We start from the raw sequence: 21561 nt of genomic DNA, 5'->3' as shown, positions 1-21561 counted from the left end.
TGAGACTCAAACCCTGCACCTTGTGTTTGTAAGGCAAACACCTTAACCATTAGCCCACCCTTCAATGTTTCCTTATTTCTATGTAATAACTCCAACAGATAAAATATAAAATAACTAAATATCCATTACACGCCTTTTATTAAATAATGCAGCTAACCTAGTAGTTAACCTGTGAACCTATAATTTTCTGACAAAATCCTGGTGCTACTGGTATATCAATCTTTAAAGGAAATACCATTAGTGCAAAGACAATTTATATATAGGAAAGAGACAAGCCCCCAGATTTAATAAACTCCATGTAGGAATAGTGCAAGCCCTACATGGAGTGTACCATGGCCGTGTCTGCAGCTCCTCTTCAGCAGCATACCTTGCATATTAATGAAGGCACGCTACTGAGCAAGAGCCATGTACACAGTTACTGAATCAATGTAGGGGTATATTACAGTGCTCGGAGATGTGTAACACACCCCATGCACTGTAAAAGTGCTGGATGGCACTGAAATAGAAAAGGTAACTGTGTGTTGATCAGTTTTTTTATTTGTAGGGGGTGTGTTACAGTATCTGTAACACACCCCCTGTACTGTTAAAGTGCCGTATGGCACTGAAATATAAATGTTAAAATGTCATTTACCCTTTTTTTAATTTTTTCCTTGTGTTTCCACAATGAACATGTGCCAGACATCTAAAAATAGAAACAAGATGCTTTTGATTTGAATAGAAAAGGTCAAGTTCAAGCATAGCTGAGTGTGGTTGCCTGGTGCATTGCTCAGCAGTGCTTAAATGTAACAGAGAGATATATAGAAATGTATGACTCAAATCTTCACATCTGCATTAGCTGAATGGTTAGAGTCACGGCCCTGTGTGCAGTAGGTGCATGATTTGAATACCCAGACAAGCCATTCAGCTTTTACATCTGATAGCATTAATATGTACAATTATTTTTTTATCCATGTATTTATTGATATTTGTTCACCAGATTAGTCCAGCTGGTGCAGAAGCGTATTTGCAGTGGACATACGAGGAGAAAAGCTCCAGTTACACACAAGTGTCCAATACATTACATTCACACCCCAAGATACCATAATTAAAATACATAGGGTTAGGTCATGTAAAGTAAAATACATACACATAATAATAAAGTATCATTAATGAGCAATTAATGTCAATATATTTTCTATTTTTTATTTAAAAATCTGGTTTGCCCTTAGATAAGCACTGCTAAGCCAAGCCAAGCAATGCTTAAACAGGACCTGTTTTAGCAGTACTTAGCAATGCGCAACTCCACGTAGCTGGTTTGGGCACTGCTCAGCAATGCCATTTTAAGCAGTCCTCAGCTCAGCTAAGTGGGTTTGTGCACTGCTAAACATTGCTAAGCATTTAAAAGTTTAAGCACTGCTCAACTAAGCTTAGTGGGTCTGCGCAGTGCTAAGCTTTAATTACCATTTTTAAAAATGGCCTAATGGTGGCAAAGGGTAGGAAAACAGCCTTATTTAAGTTGAACAGGTGGAAATACAGCCAGAACCTGTTGGAGTTTAATCACAGCAGGAATATGGCTGGAGTTGGACAGGATGTGCCCTTCCGGGTGCAGCGCTGGGGCATTTTGGAGTCCAGGGTCATGGTTGGGCTCCTTTGTTAAAGACCATGGTGACTGGCTGCTGCAGGGGCAGTACCAGGGCTCTGAATACAAATCAAAGGCCTGGGACCATCTGGCATGTGATCACACCACTGCAACTGGAATCCCCCCACTGGTGAGAAGGAGCAACATCATTATGATGACCTGAAGCGAAAGAAGGGGGAGCTCTATCCCAATGGATCCAAGACACTCAGGATCACAATGTCCCAGAAGTTTGTAAGTAAGGGAATCACTGAATTCTGAAATTCTACTACGAATATCTGATAGACAGGTATGTATAATGGTGTGTTTTCCCCCCACAGCTGCAGAGGAGAGGGCTCAAAACCTGGAGGCCCATGCAGGGTGCCTGGGGTGAGTGCAGATATTTTTTGCAATATATATATATATATATATATATATATATATATATATATATATGTATATATATATATATATATATGTATATGTGTGTATATATATATATATATATATATATATATATATATATATATATATATATAGTAATCTAATTAAGAAAGAGTACAGTAGTAACTGCCAGTAGGTATAATCTGTTGTGAGTGTACTGCAATGAATGTGTTCATAGACCTGGACTGATATAAGTGAGTATTGCCAGGTACAGTTCAATGTAGATGAAAGCATGAAACCCGCTAATGTTAAGGAAAGAAAGTTAATACTGCATTAATAAATTTTGGGAATAACTTGTATACTGTATTAATAATAAATGCTCTGGAAATCAAGTACACTGGCACTGAAAATGTGAAGGGAATAAATTAACTGCATACCTAATCTATAGGACATACAGTACAACTGCAGTAGAATTGTGAAGAAATAAAGGTAGTACTGCATAGATTGTGGAATAATAGCTGTTTTCCAACACCTGTATTATTTAACGTGTAGAACAATAAAGATTGTCAGATGTATACCAATCACTGTGTCATGTCACCCTCAATAAATCTGTATTCTGCCAACTGCTGTGTGTAGTCTGGGCTGTTGTTCAAGAAATCAAATATTACAGGTGGTGTGAAGTAAACAAAGGTATAACACCATAAAGTGACTGAAGGTTGGCCAATAAAAAACTGTTATGTTAAAGTGTAGCTGTGGAGCTATACTACAAGATATAATGCAATATGATATTTGTTCTGCTCAAAGATCTGAAACTAGAGTAGTACTGTCTAAGGTATTATAGTATGTTTCTGCCAGGATTGTCTTGAGTTAACCTTTGCATTTCAGCTATATGCATTCCTGAATGTAGGTATGCTGATGCAGGCAAGTATGAAACTGTAATAACTGTAGACTGCAAATATACCATCTGCAAATGTATATGGGTCAGGTAGGCAATGCAGCACCCCAATATGGTCTGTACAGATCACACATATTCCCATCCACTTGGATTTAATTGTGCACATCTGCATTCCAAGTATTAATACACAGTTCACCTACTATCACTGTCATGCATGAATCTCATGCATGTATGTTCAACTGTCTCTGCACTTTTGAGTGACATTCTGCCTATATTAGCAGGCCAGACTTTGTCACTAGTTGAGCTTTAAGTACACATCACTCAATCAGCACACAGCAGTAGTTCAGTGTGATAAGCAGTATATATGTTGTTCATTTTGCCACACATAGACCAGGATTTGAATCCAGGGACAGGTACTAACATATGTTTATAGTTACAGACAAGTACTACTGACTATTTATAGAAACAGTCATGTATTGTTAACAGATATTCTCCCCACAGGACTTACAGGTAAATAAATGTCGGTAGCAGCTGTATGAAGGGTATACTAATGTCTGTGTCCAGATGTAGTAGTGCGCAAACAGCATTTCTCAGCAAGATGATAAGACTCCATTAAATAAAACAACATGAAGTACAGTACTATTCCAAGTTAATAAGATAAATTAATGGTCTGTTGTTGGTATGGCTGTATGCCTAGTGAATCTGTGAATGTCTGTTGATAGTCTAACCCCATGCAGATTATCAGTCATTTCTACCTGATTGGCTTTCCATTTTTTTTGCTATTTCTTTCACTGCTAATCAGTGTAGTGTGCTACACAAACCCATGGCGCTAGTGTAAACAGTGCTTAGCAGTGTTGACCCTCCCACAAACATGGCCACGCTTAGCTTTTCATAAACTAGCTAATACATGCTCAGCAGCATCAGACACACCCCCTGCTTAGCTGTGCTTAGCTGAGTCCAAACAGGTGCCGCTAATCTACAATCTGCTTTAACATAGAGTGTTACACCCCCTTGTGATATCAGCTACCTATTATGCCTATGCCAACAATGTTCTATCCCTATTGTACCTGTAGATACGGTGGTCCTTTTTCATATTCAATAACTCTGGCTCATTTACATATACCTAATTGCGTATATCCTGGATACTGCACTACACCAGGGCCTGTCTCCTTAGCAACCACTGTAACCTGCCACTGTAAGACTCTACCTTTTGGGCACTATAATGCAATACTTTTGCCAGTGTCTAATTTTCAGCTTATAAACTTTTTTTTTTTTTTTTTTTTTTTTTTTTTTGCATAACGGCATATTTGTGCATGCTGTGTGCCACTTAAATGTGATATATTGATATATATATATATATATATATATATATATATATATATATATATATATATATATATATATATAATCACTGCAAAATCTTTTACTAATGCACTCTACAGGCACCTACAAGAATGCATGGATCGTGATATCCCAAACAAAACCAAGACTCACTCCTCCAAGGAAAGCAAACCAGTCTGGTGGACCCCTGCCATAAACAAGCTGTACAACAGAAGGAGGAAACTAGTGCAGAAAAAAGTAAAATCCCAAGAAGGGAAGACATCCCTGATCAGTATCAGCAAGAAACTACATTCCCTCATAAAATCATCCAATTCTAGCTTTGAAAGAAAAATTGCCATGGAATCCAAAGATAACTGCAAGGCATTCTTTAGCTATGTCAAGAATCTAAGTAGCAATAGTAGACTGATATAGCCAACATCCTGGCAGACAGGTTCAGTGCAAACATCACCCCACTCTCACCCCCAAAAGGGCCCATAACTATACCAGAAGAATGTAGTCCCCTTGAAATCACAGACACTCAGGTTAAAACAGCACTCTCCAAAGCCAAAAACACAGCATCAGTGGAACCAGATGGTGTCCCAGGCTGCGTCCTACATGAGCTCAACGATGAACTAACCCCACACCTAAACACACTGTTTAAACTCATCCTCTCCACAGGCTACGTGCCCACAGAGTGGCACACAGCAACAGTTATTCCACTCCACTAAGGTGGAGCCACAATGCACCTTAGGAACTATCACCCTATAAGCCTGACTAGCTTGGTCTGCAAAGCTATGAAGCACATCATCATGGATCTCATTAACAGAGACATTGGAAACCTCCAAACACTGGACCCTACCCAGTTCAGCTTTGTTAAGGGCAGATCATGTCTCCTAAATCTGGTGGACTTCTTTGACACAGTTACCAAAGCTATAGATGAGGGAAAGGTGGTCCACACAGCCAACCGAGACCTCGCAAAGGCCTTTGACACCATTCCCCACTCAGGTATTATAGAAAAGCTCACCAGCCTGAACATAATCCCCTACGTCATGAGATGGGTTACCAAATGGCTCACGGACAGAACCCACATGGTAAGAGTTGTGGGAGCTAGGTCTGAATCTAAACAGGTTACAAGTGGCATTCCCCAGGGCTTAGTCCTAGGACCCCTCCTCCTCCTCTTTGGCATATATGTCTCAGAGGTACAGGCAAGCACAGGAGGACTATGGCTGACCAAGTTTGCAGACGACTGCAAACTAGGGGCTATAATTGACTCTCCGGCTGACACAGACATCCTCCAAAAGGGTCTCACTGAGACAGATACCTGATGTCAAAACCATGGCCTCAAGCTAAATGCCAAAAAGTGCATAGTCATCCCCTTTGGAAAAAACAAAGCACCCACAAACTACCACATAGGTGGTAGCCCCCTAAATACGGAAGACGTAAAAAGGATCTGGGGACCCAAGTAGATAGTAACCTCTGCTTTGATAGTCACATTGCCAAAGTGGTTAGAAAATCCTTTTATGTGGCCCACCTAATCACAAAAGGGTTTGCATCCAGATTGAAAGAGGTCATTGGGCCCCTCTATGCATCACTCATCAGACCCATCATAGAGTACAATGCCTCATTTGGGATGTACATTACAAGACACCTGCAACAACTGGAAAGTCCACAGAAGTACCTCATCAAGAGGATCACTGGCCTCAAACAGATGCCCTATGCAGCTCGACTAAAGAAACTCCAGCTGGATTCCGTTGCATACCGCCTACTCAGAGGTGATCTCTGCCTGACATACAAGGCCATGTCCAACCCAGAATTGATGGACATGCTCCACCTAAAGAAAACCATATCTCCTTGAGCCATATGCTCTAGGGATCTAAATCTTACCACAACAATAAATAGAACATGCTGGAGGGATAGATTCCTGTCCCAGAGACTTCCCATGCTCTGCAACAAGCCTCCAATCTACATTAGGCAGAGCTACTCGCTAACCCTCTTCAAGAGAAACTTTGATGAGTGGATGGGAAACAGAAAGTTTACCCCAGGGATCACTTCAATGGCTCTGCTGGACAGAGGCACAGGGAACTAATCTAAGGGGGCGGCAAAAGCCAACACATTCCGGCTAGGCTTATAAATGCCTTCAGGCAGATAGCCTAGTACTTACCTATGAACATATACATATATATATATATATATATATATATATATATATATATATATAAATACTAAATAATATTTATATTTTTATTACATTACATTACTTTTTGGAATTACTGGCTATGTTTTGGTCATTTGCAGGCTTACTGTGCATTGTCCACCCTTTTTTGGGCTTTTTCAGCTCCTATTTAACTTTTACAGTCTGGTACATGGTTTCTAACAGCGTATATTTCCAACACTGACACAGCACCTACACAGGTGCCTTTCTAATTGCTGAATCACAAACTCACCTTATTTGCATGGTTTTCACCAGCTTATGAGGTGATTTGCATTCCCAGGCACCTCTGCATCCACATGGTGTCCGCACACTCATGCACACCCCCAGCCCTGTTTCCTGGATCGCACGGCGGCCATGTTCCATGTTCAGCCCACAACACTATTCCTGCATAGAGACTCACTCCACGTAAGGTTTATTGAATTCCACCCAAGGATAACTGAGAACTCTGCCAAGAACCTTGCAATAATTAATTAGTCAAATGCACAGCATCTTTCCAGTTTAGTTCAAGTTGTATCAGATTAGTTTGAAGGCTATTAGAATGAAAAATAAAACTTCTTACACCTAATATGACTCTATGTATGTTTTTTCTATTCTGTCTGTATTTTTGATGCAAAATTAAATGCCAGGTTTTATGAGTTCAATAATCTGATTTTGACAAGTAACACCATGTATCGCAATGAACACGGATAATTGGAAGTAACACTCTTTGTAGTTATGACCTAATTGTATATACTTACCACAGGTAAAAATGTCACTGATATCAAGATTTTTTTTGAATAAGAAGGAATAAACTATTTAGGAATATAGTCTACTTTTTAGCAATAATCCATGACAGAGTGTAGGTAAAGCAGGATCTACCCATAGTTGGTAAAGTTTGATCATACAGGTGAATCCCAGATGATTAACTGAAACAAACTGTGAGTAAAGCCTATATTACCCATGCACAGAACGGGATTTTTGCTGTATACAACTACAGCATTTTAGAAAAAAACTTACCTTTTTTTAAAATAGTGTTATAGTGTGCATGAAGTTTAATAGTCTTCTGACTGCATCTGTAGTCTGGAGGTATTAAAGATAAATACTGTGCATGTTCTACACGCAACTGCTGTCTCTGCTTTTTTTTTTTTTTTTTTTTTGCATTTCCTATGGTATCTTTTTTGTGGAGAATCTAGATGATGGGATCTATATCATAAGATCGACATCCGAAAATGTCGACTCACCTTTTGTCGACATGGAAATGTTGAAATCCAAGTTTCTCAAATGGCCAAATCACTGATTTCTTTCCAAGGGAAAGAAATTGGAAGACCAACAAACAACACCACATAAAAACAAACATATTTAAGTGGGGGGCTTTGCCCACCACACACCTCCACCATGGGGGGCTGTGCCCCCACACCCCCCAAATAAATATTCTAACTCTGAGACCGCACTACAGTCAGGGAAAGGGCAGGTGTAACAGAACGGCTAACCAATTTCTTTCCCTTGAAAAGAAATCGGTGACTTGGCCATTTGACAAACAGGGAGTTCGACATTTCTGTGTCTACGAAAGGTGAGTCGACATTTTCGGATGTTGATCTTATGATATAGACCCAGATGCTGCATGTAGTATAGGATCTGCATAGATTTTATCGGAGTGCAGAAATGTTTGTTTCATATTTTTGGTCTGTTCTTTACAAAAGGTGTGGTTTTATTTCAGGCATAAAATAATGGACTGAAGTCACTAAAGAATGTCTGATTCGGGAGGTTGGGGTAGTAAGTTATTCAGCAAAGCTGCTTGTAGGGGTGCTCCTGTCATCAAATCTGTGAGAGTTAGTTTTATGTATTTTAATACAGTGTATTATTCTGCTCTGTGGAGCTATTTATTTGTCCAGAAAGTTTACTTTTTTGCATTTTAACTTATCCGTTAGCAGCATAGAGAAATTAAAGCAACAGAACTTCTTCTTCTTGGCATGGCTCACTTTATGAGCTGCATGTTGATTTGTTTGTCCAATCAGCATGCATGTTTTTCAATTCTAATGTCATTTTATTGTATTATATGTAATTATCTTTACATAAAAAGTTATTATTTTAATGACTCCATGACATTCCTCATACAAATGTTACATACATTGACAAAATAAAGTTAGGATATGTGCACATACATTTAGCTAATTAAATACCTTTGCCAAACAGAATATCACTTATAGATCTGCTTAAAGAGTCTTTAATGGTAAATAACAAAGCTGAATGCCATACCCCCTTTTATAAAATATTTACTAGGTCATAGGCAGTGTGTCTAATAAATCTACTCCACTATTACAGGCATGACTAGCCCTAAATAACTCTCCACTGGGAAGTAATGACAGCAATACAGTAGTAAGGAACATTTTCTACTTAGCGCACTCAATTACTAAAGGCATCACCTAGAGAGCAAAAGAAGTTATAGCCCCCCCTAGACTCGGCATTTATCAAGACCATAATTGGGTAAAATGCCCTGTTTAGAATGTACCATACTAAGCACCTGCAGCAATTAGAGAGACCTCAGAGGTTTCTAACAAAGAAGATCAAAGGGCTCCAGCATGTGCCTTACACAGATTGACTAAAGTCCCTGTCACTATACTCCATATTGTATTGACTTCTTAAGGGACACTTATGCCTGGCCTACAGATCAATCCAAGACCCAAACTTAATGAACTTGCTGCATACCCTTAAATCAAACAGGAATAGGGCTATCTCATCCAGAGATCTAAATATGGCATGCAACTTAAATAGGACATGCTGGGGGAGAGTTTTATCTCCCAACAACTGCCACATCTTTGGAACAGGCTGCCAAACCTTGTAAAACAGAACACCTCTATGGCACTGTTCAAGAGGAACCTGAACGAGTGGATGGGGCACTGTAAATTCTTACCAGGGACAGAACCCATAAACCTCCTGAACATGGGTAGTCATCAGTAAATGCAATCTTGGGTACAGACTAGCATTTCTATTGTATTATATTGGTATGAAATGGCTAGGCTTAAAATGATCTCCTGTTCGACAGCATAGTAACCTCCTATGATCCTATGTTCCTATAACAACTGGTTCCATAAAAGGCTGTTTTGGAATTAAAATTAGAAACAGAATGATACTGTTACAAATAAAAGTTGAATTTAGATAATTAATGCTTTCATGGTGCACACAGTGACTGAACTCAGATCAAAAATGATTATAACACATTTGGACATAAAATTCTTGGAGGTTTTGTATATCCTCAATCAAATCGGTTTAAAATCATCTATATATTGTTAATAAAAACATTGTGTCAAAAAAACTGACCATACTACTCACATTTATAGAAACTCACTGTAAAGTTTTCATAATACGAAGCTGGAATGAATTGCTGGACTGATTCTCTGTCAATATATTTGCTAGTTAAATATAAAAGTGTCATGATTTGAACAAAACCACACCATTTCAGAGAAGAGGGATCATACCTTAAAAAAGAACAAAGGTCTTCAAGATAAAGAATATAATGTTAAGCAAATATTTTACATGAATGGAAACTCAAAAAAGTGTTCAGAAGAAATAAAAATGTAGATTACATAGCAAATATATAGTGCTGCTGATGTAAGACTCATGTTTAATTAAAATTTCATTAGATATTTGTTACTAATGATACTCATGTTTTTCTAGATAACCATTACATCTACTGATTGCAGGATAGCCAAGAAAGTCAGAAATCTTCTTTTGAGGCTTTGTAAGACAGTAAAAGGTTTGAATAATCTTTTGCTCCTTTGCATGATATTGTTGTACTTAATTATCCAATAGCTCAAGGAATCTTGGTTTAGCTTCACAATGTATTTATCCATGGCAGACATCATATATATTAAAGTCTAAGATGTGATCCATACACATATTCACATATTGGTGAACATACCAAATAACAAGTTTATTCCATGCATTTCAAAGAATTATGATTGCATCTCTCTGATCATAATGGAGATGCTGTGTGACATGCCTGTCAAAAAATTTGCGTTAAGAAAGAAAATCAATAGGTAACTCTTGATATCCATGTCAAGATCATACAACTACTGCATTATGATTGGAGACACGCAACTATAATTCTTTGCAGTGTATGTAGCTTTACCTGCTCCCATGTACTACAGATAACAGTACAAGTGCTAAGTGTTTTACAGTTTTGAAAGCTGTATCATAATTATTTCTGTCATCTCTCGTTCACTATGAAATTCTAACAGATGTGCAAGATGCAATCTACATTGATCAGTTACACTTTGATGACTTTGATGACTATGAAACAGTGGCAAAATGTTTTAGAAGCTGAATCATGGCAATGGCTAAGTATTTTCTCAGGGATGCAAATTCAAAGAGTGATAGTCTAGGGTGATTGCTTGTTGCCACTGCTGGTTTGTCTTGCCCTTAACCCATAAAGTTATTTCTTAATAAACAAGGCTATGGTTACAGTTTAACCTCCAGAAAGTAAATTTGATAAAAGCCAATTTAACTACATTGGTGATCTAAAGTTTTATAGTTTATGAAATAAGGATCTGAAAGCACAACTACAATTTTTAAAATATTCTCAGATGATATAAGAATGATGTGGTCTTGATAAATGCGTAAAAGCAGAAACTGTTCTTGATAAAGGTACAAAAGTAATATTTTCACAGGAAAGCTGCAGTAACAAGAAAATGTCATCCTTCGACAGGAATGTGATATTAAGGAACTTCAACGGGTGCATATAAATATATGGGAATAGATGAAGGGTTTGCAATCAAACATGAGCAAATGAGAATGAAGCTTAGGAAACAGTATGTCAGAAAACTAAAGCTAATACTGAAAAAAAATGCCTAGACTTCTTGGAATAAAGTACAAGCTATAAATCAGTGTTCTCTTCCTGTTGTAACTTACAGCTTTGGCATGATTGAGTGGTTCCAAACAGCACTGAATCAGTTTTGTAAGAAAGAAAGAAAAATAATTATTGTTTGTTTTAGCATAAATAATTTTATATATATATATATATATATATATATATATATATATATATATATATATGTACTTCACTATCTCAAAATAATGAAATTTCTGATTTCAGTATCTCGAGACTAAAATATTGATAGCCCAGTTGCGTTAAAGTCCACACAACTGAATCTGGAAATGTGGAATCAGCAGTTGCGGTGATGCGCTGCGTTAATGGATAGCTGGAGATTCAGGTAAGTGTTTACTTTTTAAGGGTTTTGGGTAGGGATTTTAGTGCATGTTAGTGTGTTGGGATGTTGTAGGTGTAGGTCATGGTATGTACGTAAAAGTGTGAGTGTGTAAGTGCTGAGAATGGTGGTGTTTGTGCATATGTGATGTGTGTTTGTGGGAGGGGAATGTAGAGTGTGTAGTGGTGGGTTTAGTGTCTTTGTCTATTTAGTGCAATCTCGGAGTTAGTATATACAAGTAGCGGGGGTATGTTTGTGTGTGTTTTGTTTGTTTGTTGTAGTGTGGGGAGGAAGGTGTATGTGTGTTTGTGTGGTGAAGGGTGTATTTAGAAGTCGTGATTTTGAATTTCGCGCTTTTGGGGTTTCGGTATTTTGAATTTTCAGCTTTATAGTCTCGAGAGAAATTTGATATTTCAGTCTTTTGAGATTATAAAGTGAATCCATATATATATATATATATATATATATATATATATATATATATATATCTGGGTCTATATGACTTGGTCGACAGTTCATTTGATTGACACTCATTTGGTCGACAGTTCATTTGGTCGACAGGCATTTTAGGTGGGGGGCTTTGCCCCCCACACCCATCAATGTGAAGGGCTGTGCCCCCCACACCCCCCCTAACTATATATATCAACTCCAGGGTTGCACAACATTGGGGAAGGGGGCAAATCTGCTTGTCGACCAAATGAACTGTCGACCAAATGAGTGTCAATCAAATGAACTGTCGACCCATATATATATATATATATATATATATATATATATATATATATATATACAAAATAAGTTTCAGTCAAATGAGTTTTCAGTGAAGTGAGATTTCAGTCAAGTGTGCTCAGTCAAATGAGTTTCAGTGAAATGAGCTTTCAGTGAAGTCTAGTAGAGCCATATATATATATATGTGTGTGTGTGTGTGTGTGTGTGTGTGTGTGTGTATATATATATATATATATATATACACACACACACACACACACACACACACACACACACACACACACACACACACACACACACACACACACACACACACACACACACATATATATCAATACTGACATTGCAGAACATGAAGTAGTTCTCCTTCTCTGATGTAATGCAGTTTCAGAGTTAGGATATATAAGCAGCAGGTTATAAACAGCAGGAGAATGGAGGTACATCACTTCAACGTGAGGTAAGGATCAGGACTATGGAGGTGCATCATCCCAGACTGGGGTAAGGGTGAGAAGTATGGTGGCACATCACCCCAGGCTGGGGTAGAGGTCAGGAGTGTGGAGGTACATCACCACAGGCTGTGCTAGGGGTCAGTAGGGATCACCCCAAGCTGGGGGAGGAGGGGTGGAGACATTAAGCCACCCAGCAAATAAAAGTTAAAAGATATAATAGTGATTTTGGGAGTTTGTAATTTTTTTAGTCAAACATAATTTTAACTGTCAAAGACTGCGCATCAAGATTGTACTTCTGCTACAGAGCATGTAGACACGTGCTATTCTCCAGTCTGATACTTTGTCTTGTTAGATTATCCAAGAAAAAATGTTATTGGATGGAACAACAACTACACTGGCACTATAATGGGTTTGTAAGAATTACAGAACAAACCGGTTGAGCCCACTGATGGAACAAGACTAATTTGTTGCATCCACAAACAGCAAGTGACATAGTCTATCAGGTTTGCAGAGAAGCAACAAATAGGTCAGAGAATAATCCGATACTTTATAGCAGATCATATTCCAGGAAAATGGCATGTCTGGTAGTTGTCTCAAAAGAGAAATGCCTGATTTGTTTTGAGCATCTTAGAGGAATGCCTACAGTGGATCTGTTTATGACCCATCTGAATATGTTATACATCACAGAATTCCAAGGTTATCATTTCATAAGGTAAAGTGTTAAGTAAAAAAGAAGACCAGGAGAAGTTGATTCTAAAATTATATATCATGTTTGTATATATATATATATATATATATATATATATATATATATATATATATATATATATCTGGGATCCATACAGATCCCCGACGGCACTTTCTGCCGAAGCAGAAATCACCGAACATACTTAACCAAAAGTGCTGTTTACTGAAGCAACACTTTCGGATAAGTATGCTCATTGTGCTGGTCGCACTACGGTGTGGTTAAAGGGAAAATTCCCTTTTCCCCACTGTAGTGTAACCTCAGATTGAGAATATATAAGTAGGGGGGGTGGAGGCACAGCCCCTCACATGGGGGTGCATGGGTCTTCGCCTCTTGCATAAAAGAAGATTTAGTGTTTTTTTTTCTAACGCACTTTAACTAAAGCGTTTTTTTGGTGAAAGTGTTTTCATTAAAGTGCATTCAGTTATTTTGGATTTGGACTATTGAACTTTTATTCAATAGTCCTAGATCCACTCCAGATGCACATGGACATAGAACAGGTAACTATTTTGGATATTACTTTGGATGTGGCAACATATTCCTAGAACAAATGCCTTTGCATTATGTTTGCAGACTGTAAATGTGCTATTTGGCATTGCCCCTTAATACATTGTTAACAACAAATTCTGCAGCTACAGACTATGATGCTCCAATTTGAATTTAGCCCACTTTAACTTTTAAAGCAATTCACAATTTAGCAAGTTTTTTTTTCAGCATTAACGAAATAAAGCTTAAAAATGTTGTTTGGGATAGTATGGTTCCACTCCCACATTGCTCTTTGTGGTACGCTGCTAGAACTGCATTAAAAGGCATTATTTTTGGAAAGAAATGTTTGTGGTGAGTAGTACAGCAGAGCACCGATTTGTGGCATGTGTAACATCTTTACTAAGTGATATATCATTCTTTCCTGTGCATATTAGTGACTAGCAATGTAAATCAGTATGTGGTATGAAACAAGACTTACATGGGGCCCTTACCCTCCCTTATTCCATATCAGTTTCTAAAACATAGTGCCAAGAAGTGTCACTCACACACAATCATATGACAAATATGAGTAAATCGAACAGCAGTTTCTACTCTCACTAGTACCTCATTATGTTTACCACATCTCATACATATCCATCATATGTAATGCAGTATTCACCCTACTCTTCTTCAAGTCATTTCAAACTGTTCATGGAGCACTGACTTTATACAAGGAAGCACACTGGATGCAAGGATGTAGAGAGCGATTAAGCATGCCTTGCCACTTAACTCTAAACTTCAGCTGTCAGTACATGCTGTCATTATTACAACATTGATAAATGGAACTGAACACAAAGTACTCTGCATTTTCTAACCTCTGTCCCATAAACACATTCTCAATATCTAGGCAGCAGTTGTTCCAGATCTAATACCATCCTTCTTCAGTTGTTCTTAAAATCTATACTACTGTTAACAAGAGATGGCTAACCCTGACCCTGCCCTCACTCCCCCACCTAGGAAAAAAGTAATCAGAATAAACTATATAAATGCCACAATTAGTTTTTTTTTTTTGGGAATGACATTTATTAAAAATGTAGCATAGTACATACTACTTAAGCACAATAGCCATTGGTTGAGTTATGGATTAGCTCTTCCTAGCAACTCCTTGACAACATCACGACACATTATAAATTGCCTTGAATTATAAGATGCAGAAAATGCATAAAAGGAAGTATGCTTCTCCTCATAAACTGTGTTATATTTATTCATACACTTCTCCTCATAAACTGTGTTATAAGATTTATTCATACACTTCTCCTCATAAACTGTGTTATAGCATTCATTCCTTCATTCATTCATTCCTTCATTCATTCATTCTTTGGCTACTGAGTCTGAACTGGTCCTAGGACTTGCTGCAGAGCACACGGACAATGACAGGATTGTTTCTTCAATTTATTGAATTAAAAGTTGAGTACTTTCATTCTCTATAATTCTAGGAACTTTATCAGAACTAACTCCACAAGCTGAAATCACAAATAAATACAATAGTTTTAAGATAGCCTGATATAAGTCAGCCACTAGAATCTCTCAAATGATCATTCAATACAATTCTGGGAATTATACAGAAAGAAACCACTAAACTTTTAATTCAATAAATTGGAGAAATAATCCTGTTGTTGTTTGTGTAGTCTGCAACAGGTTTTCATTGTCAGTTGGTTTCATATCTGTTTTCTCTGGTTCTCACTTTGCTTTTCTGTTTGTTTGCAACTAGTCCTAGGACCCTTTTTGACCACAATGTGGATGCTTAATCACAAATTTTTATAATATGTTACATTACACCATGAGAATGACAGCAATGTCAGTGATCCTTTATTACAGAATTATAGAGATAATATTAAACACATACTTGTTCAACGTGGTACATTCCAGTATTAGGATTACATCAATATCCAGAAGTTTTATTTCAGAGCTTACACCAGGTTAAACAAATATAACTGAAACAATACCAAAGGAAACAGCAAATCTTTCTTCATTCATGTCAGAAAATTAAGGAGTACTGTCAAACAATGTACTGAGCTCACCTATAATCATATCATGCATTCCCATCCAGAGGATATAGTTAATATACTACTAGACAAATTTATTGCTAACTTTAATCCATCTACCCACATTGTTGCCCACAGTATCTGTTAGTTTCCCCCTGCAATCACCTCAGAACAAGTCTTATAATACCTGTTAAAAGTTAAAATAATACTTCTATAGAATGAAATAATATACCAGACTATATTCTCATCAGTGTCAAATATACACTATTCAGCTTCTAATAAAACTGTTGAATCGCAGCCTTTTCGCAGGATTTATGCCTGATGTCTGGACACCAGTGATTGTGACTCCCTTATACAAGGTTGGTTCCTCTACAGACTCAGGTAATTATAGGCCCATGGTATGTGCTCCACCAACCTTATATGCAATGCCATGGATTGTATCACAGTCAAACTCATTTTATGCAGATATAACTAACTTAACTGATCTAGGCCAAGCTCAGTTTGGTTTTGCGAAGGACAAGTCTTGTCTCCAGAGGCAAATTAATGTTTTTGAAAATGTCACAGAGACTGTAGAGAGTGGTCACTCTAAGCATGCTGCATAAACTCATTTGGTCAAAAAAATCAGACAAAGCTTGATATAAATCCCAGCATTGCCTGTTGGATTGCTAAATGACTGCCCAGCAGAACACATGTTGTAAAGGTTGCACATACCCTCTTTGAACATGGAATTCTAACTGGTGAGGCACCTCAGAGATCAGTGTTGGGCCTTCTCCTGATTAGCATTTATTTTATTTTACAGAAATCCAAGCCAAGTCAATATCCAGAAGTGGGGTTGACCAAGGCTGCTGATGACCAGAAGTTATGCATTTATCCACTGAGCCACGGATACAGAATTGCTCCATCAAGAGCTGGAACATGACTAAACCTGGTGCACTAAAAACTGGTCTCAAACTAAATACAAAAGAGTGCAGCATAGTAACAGTGCTTCTACCTTGTTTGTTACAAGTGATGCTTTTCTTCAGACAGATACGGTCATAAGAAACCTGGGTACTTATGTAGACAACTTTCTTTCATATGATGATTATATTTCCACCAGGATACTCCTCTAGCTTGCCTAGTTCATTTTTAAGGGAATATCTACAAGATACAAAGAATTTACCCTTCCACTGTACTCTTCTTGTATCAGAACATCATCAAATAAAATGTCACCCTTGGTGTGTACAAATCCAATCCTATTGATCACCTGGTAAGGCCTCAGTTATTTTTAAACAAGAAAATTAAATGCCCTAAATAGGTTCATAGGTTCATAGGTTGGTAATAGGATATCGGCCCTAGGGCCTATACAAGCCTAGCCAAACAATTCCCCAGATATTTCTTTCCACAATATTTACTTCCCTGGACCCCTGTCTAGCAGGTTGACTGACATGGTCTCTGGGGCGAATTTCCTACCTCTCATCCAATCGTCAAGGTTCCTTTTGAAGAGGGACAAGTAGGCACTCCTGCTTGACATGTATGGGCAGTCTATTCCAGAGTATGTAGAGTCTCTGGGTCAGGAACCTATCCCTCCAGCATGTTTTGTTCATTGTGATGGCAAGGTTTAGATCCCTGGAGTGTGTGTCTTTGAGGGATTGGGATTTCTTTAGGTGCAGCATGTCCAACAGCTCAGGGTTTGACATGGCCTTGTATGTTAAGCAAAGATTGCCTCTGAGTAGATGATATGCCACAGAGTTTTTTTTAGACGGTCAGCATAGGGCATCTGATTTATAGGTTCATAGGTACTAGGCTATCTACCCAATGGCATTTATAAGCCTAGCCGGAATGTGTTGGCTTTCGCAGCCCCCTTAGATTAGTTTCCTGTGCCTCTGTCCAGCAGAGCCATTGAAGTGATCCCTCAGGTAAACTTTCTGTTTCCCATCCACTCATCAAGGTTTCTCTTGAAGAGGGTTAGTGAGAAGCTCTGCCTAATGTAGATTAGAATCTTGTTCCAGAGCATGGGAAGTCTCTGGGACAGGAATCTATTCCAGCAGCATGTCCTATTTATTATTGTGGTGAGGTTTAGATCCCTGGAGCATGTGGCTCGAGGGGATATGGTTTTCTTTAGGTGAAGCATGTCCATCAATTCTGGGTTGGACATGGCCTTGTATGTCAGGCAGAGATCACCTCTGAGTAGGCGGTATGCAACCATGTACAGCTGGAGTTTCTTCAGCTGAGCTGCATAGGGCATCTGCTTGAGGCCAGTGATCCTCTTGGTGAGGTACTTCTGTGGTCTTTCCAGTTGTTGCAGGTGTATTGTAAGGTACATTGCACTCTATGATGGGTCTGATGATTGATGCTTAGAGGGGCCCAATGACCTCTTTCGATCTGGATGCAAACCCTTTTGTGATTAGGTGGGCCATATAGAAGGATTTTCTAACCACTTTGGCAATGTGATTATCAAAGGAGAGGATACAATCTACTTGGGTCCCCAGATCCCTTATTACGTCTTCTGTATTTAGGGGGCTACCATCTATGTGATAGTTTGTGGGTACTTTATTTTTTCCAAAGGGGATGACTATGCACTTTTTGGCATTTAACTTGAGGCCATGGTTTTTGACACCAGGTGTCTGTCTCAGTGAGACCCTTTTGGAGGATGTGTGTGTCAGCCAGAGAGTCAATTATAGCCCCTAGTTTGCAGTTGTCTGCTAACTTTATCAGCCATAGTCCTCCTGTGTTTGCCTGTACCTCTGAGAATTATATGCCAAACAGGAGGGGTCCTAAGACTGAGCCCTGGGGAATGCCACTTGTAACCGGTTTAGAGTCAGACCTAGCTCCTGCAACTCTTATCATGTGGGTTCTGTCCTTGAGCCAGTTGGCAACCCATCTCATGATGTAGGGGTTTATGTTCAAGATGGTGAGCTTGTCTATAATACCTGAGTGGGGAATGGTGTTGAAGGCCTTTTCGAGGTCTAGGTAGGCTGTGTGGACTACCTTTCCCTTGTATATAACCTTGGTAACTGTCTCAAAAAAGTCCACCAGGTTTAGGAGGCATGATCTGCCCTTAACTAAGTCAAACTGGGTAGGATCCAGTGTTTGGAGGTTCTCAATGTCTCTGTTAATGAGATCCATGATGATGTGCTCAATAGCTTTGCAGACCATGCTAGTCAGGCTTATAGGGTGATAGTTCCGGGGGTCCATTGTGGCTCCACATTTGTGGAGTGGAATAACCATTGCTGTGCACCACTCTGTGGGCACATAGCCTGTGGAGAGGCTGAGTTTAAACAGTGTGTTTAGGTGAGGGGTTAGTTCATCTTTGAGCTTGTGTAGGACACAGCCTGAGACACAGTCCAGTCCCATTGATGCTGTGTTTTTGGCTTTGGAGAGGGCTGTTTTAACCTGAGTGTCTGTGATTTCAGGGGCACTACATTCTTCTGGAATAGTTATGGACCCTTTTGGAGGTGAGAGGGGGATGAAGTTTAAACTGAGCCTGTCTGCCAGAATTTTGGCTATATCGGTCGGTTCAGTGTATTTTGTGCCATTCCGTACTAACTCTGAGCAGATCTGAGAATTGCCACTTAGATTCTTGACATAGCTAAAGAATGCCTTGGGGTTAACTTTGGAGTCCATGGCAATTTTTCTTTCGAAGCTAGGCTTGGATGATTTAATGAGGGAATGTAGTTTCTTGCTGATACTGATCATGGATGTCTTCCCTTCTTGGGATTTTACGCTTTTCTGTACTAGTTTCCTCCTTCTATTGTATAGCTTGTTTATGGCAAGGGTCCACCAGACTGGACTGGTTTCCTTTCTTGGAGGAGTGAGTCTTGGTTTTGTTTGAAATATCACAATCCATGCATTCTTGTAGGTGCCCATAGAGTGCATTAGTAAAGGGTTTTGCAGCTTGGACAGCGTTATCCTTTAGCATGGGGGCTTTGAAACTTCCCACCTCGGTCTTAAGTAATGTGAAGTTTGCTTTTGAAAAGTTTTTCATGGTGGTTTATTTGACTGGGGGTGGTGGCGGAATGTGGATACTCAGAGTGATTAGTTTATGGTCAGATCTAACCAAAGAGGGGTTGATGTCCAGTGTGGAACACCGGTCACCCATGTTGGTGATGATCAGGTCCAATATGTTGTCACCTATGATGGGGGCATTAACCAGTTGATCCAGGGCATTTGAGTTTATAAATTCTAGGAAATGTCTGGCAAGGGAGTTTGTACTTGAGTTGTTCTCCCATTTAATGTTTGGGTAATTGAAATCACCCAATATCAAGGTGTTTGTTAGGACCTTTATGCTTCCCAGTGTTTCCAGGAATGTGGAGTGGGGTTCCTGGGACATGGTGGGTGATTTGTAGCAAGCTATAATTTGAATAGCAGTTTTGCCTGTTGTTAGTTGCACGTGGATGATCTCTGAAGCATTGTGCTGTGCCACTAACCTGGAGGTGTGGGTATCCTTGATGAATATGGATACTCCCCCACCTTTTGTATTTCGGTCCGGGTTTTGTGGCTGAAATGTATGGTATGAGCTGTAGCCTGGTAGTGCTGGGGTGCTCTCTGGAGCCCTAAACCAGGTTTCTGTTATTGCACATATATCGATTTTCTCCATACTGAGGAGTGCCTCGAGTGCATGCATTTTGAGGTTTAGACTTCTGGCATTGAGTAGCATTACCCGCAGTTTTTTGTTACTTGCACTATTTACGGCAGTGGGTTTGTCTTTTTAGCCTTGCCTAAAAAAGGCACTATAGGGGTGGAAATAGCCTTGGCTAGTACTCAAAAGCCTAAGGGTGACAGGTGCAAGCCGTCTCTAGCGAAGCAGCATGGCTTGTCGAGCATGTCATCCCAGGCTGACAGACACTGGATCTCCTTTGAATGACACCAGAAGCTTAGCCAATTGTTGAAATTGATAATTTTTTCTCTATACTGTGGTATCATTCTTGGTGAGAGCAGGATGCTACTCGGGGTCAGGGTCATACCGGCCTGGGCTACATGATCAGAGAGCTCTTCCATGTCTCTTTTCATGTAGTCCAGGGAGGTACAGCTCAGGTCATTCACACCAACATGGACATGACAGAGTCGTATTTGTACTTGTTTTGGAGTGACCTGAGTGCTTGTGTTATGTGGCGGATCCTGGCACCCGACAGGCAGCTAACAGTAACCTTCTCCTTGTTCAGCCTAGTGAGTGGGACGTCAGTGTGCCTGACTATAGAATCACTTATTACTAGTGTGCTGGGTATGTTATTTTGCCTTAAGGGCTGTGATTGCATGGCACACTGGTTTTGTGAAGTATGTGTTTCATGGTTTGTGTTGGCGGGTGGAGATTGCTTGGATGTCTGCTTTGGAGGTCTCTGTTGCTTTTGCAGATTTTTATTTAGAGCCTCCGAGTAAGTTTTCGTGTATTTATGTGTGTTTATTGCCAGTGCTGGTTTCATAGGTCTATGTGAGACTGGTGGTGTGATGCAAGTAATTCCCTTCTCCTCTTGACTGCCTGGTCCAGTCTTGGGTTGAGAGACCTTAGCCTCCAGTTTGGCTATATAATTGCATCTCTCACATGTATTAGTGTTTGGTGGAAG

Source organism: Protopterus annectens, chromosome 2.part0, assembly GCF_019279795.1.
Source record: "Protopterus annectens isolate FY-2018-M chromosome 2.part0, PAN1.0, whole genome shotgun sequence".
Taxonomy (NCBI): domain Eukaryota; kingdom Metazoa; phylum Chordata; order Ceratodontiformes; family Protopteridae; genus Protopterus; species Protopterus annectens.
The sequence above is the reverse complement of the archived record's forward strand: the minus strand, read 5'-3'. Positions refer to the sequence as shown.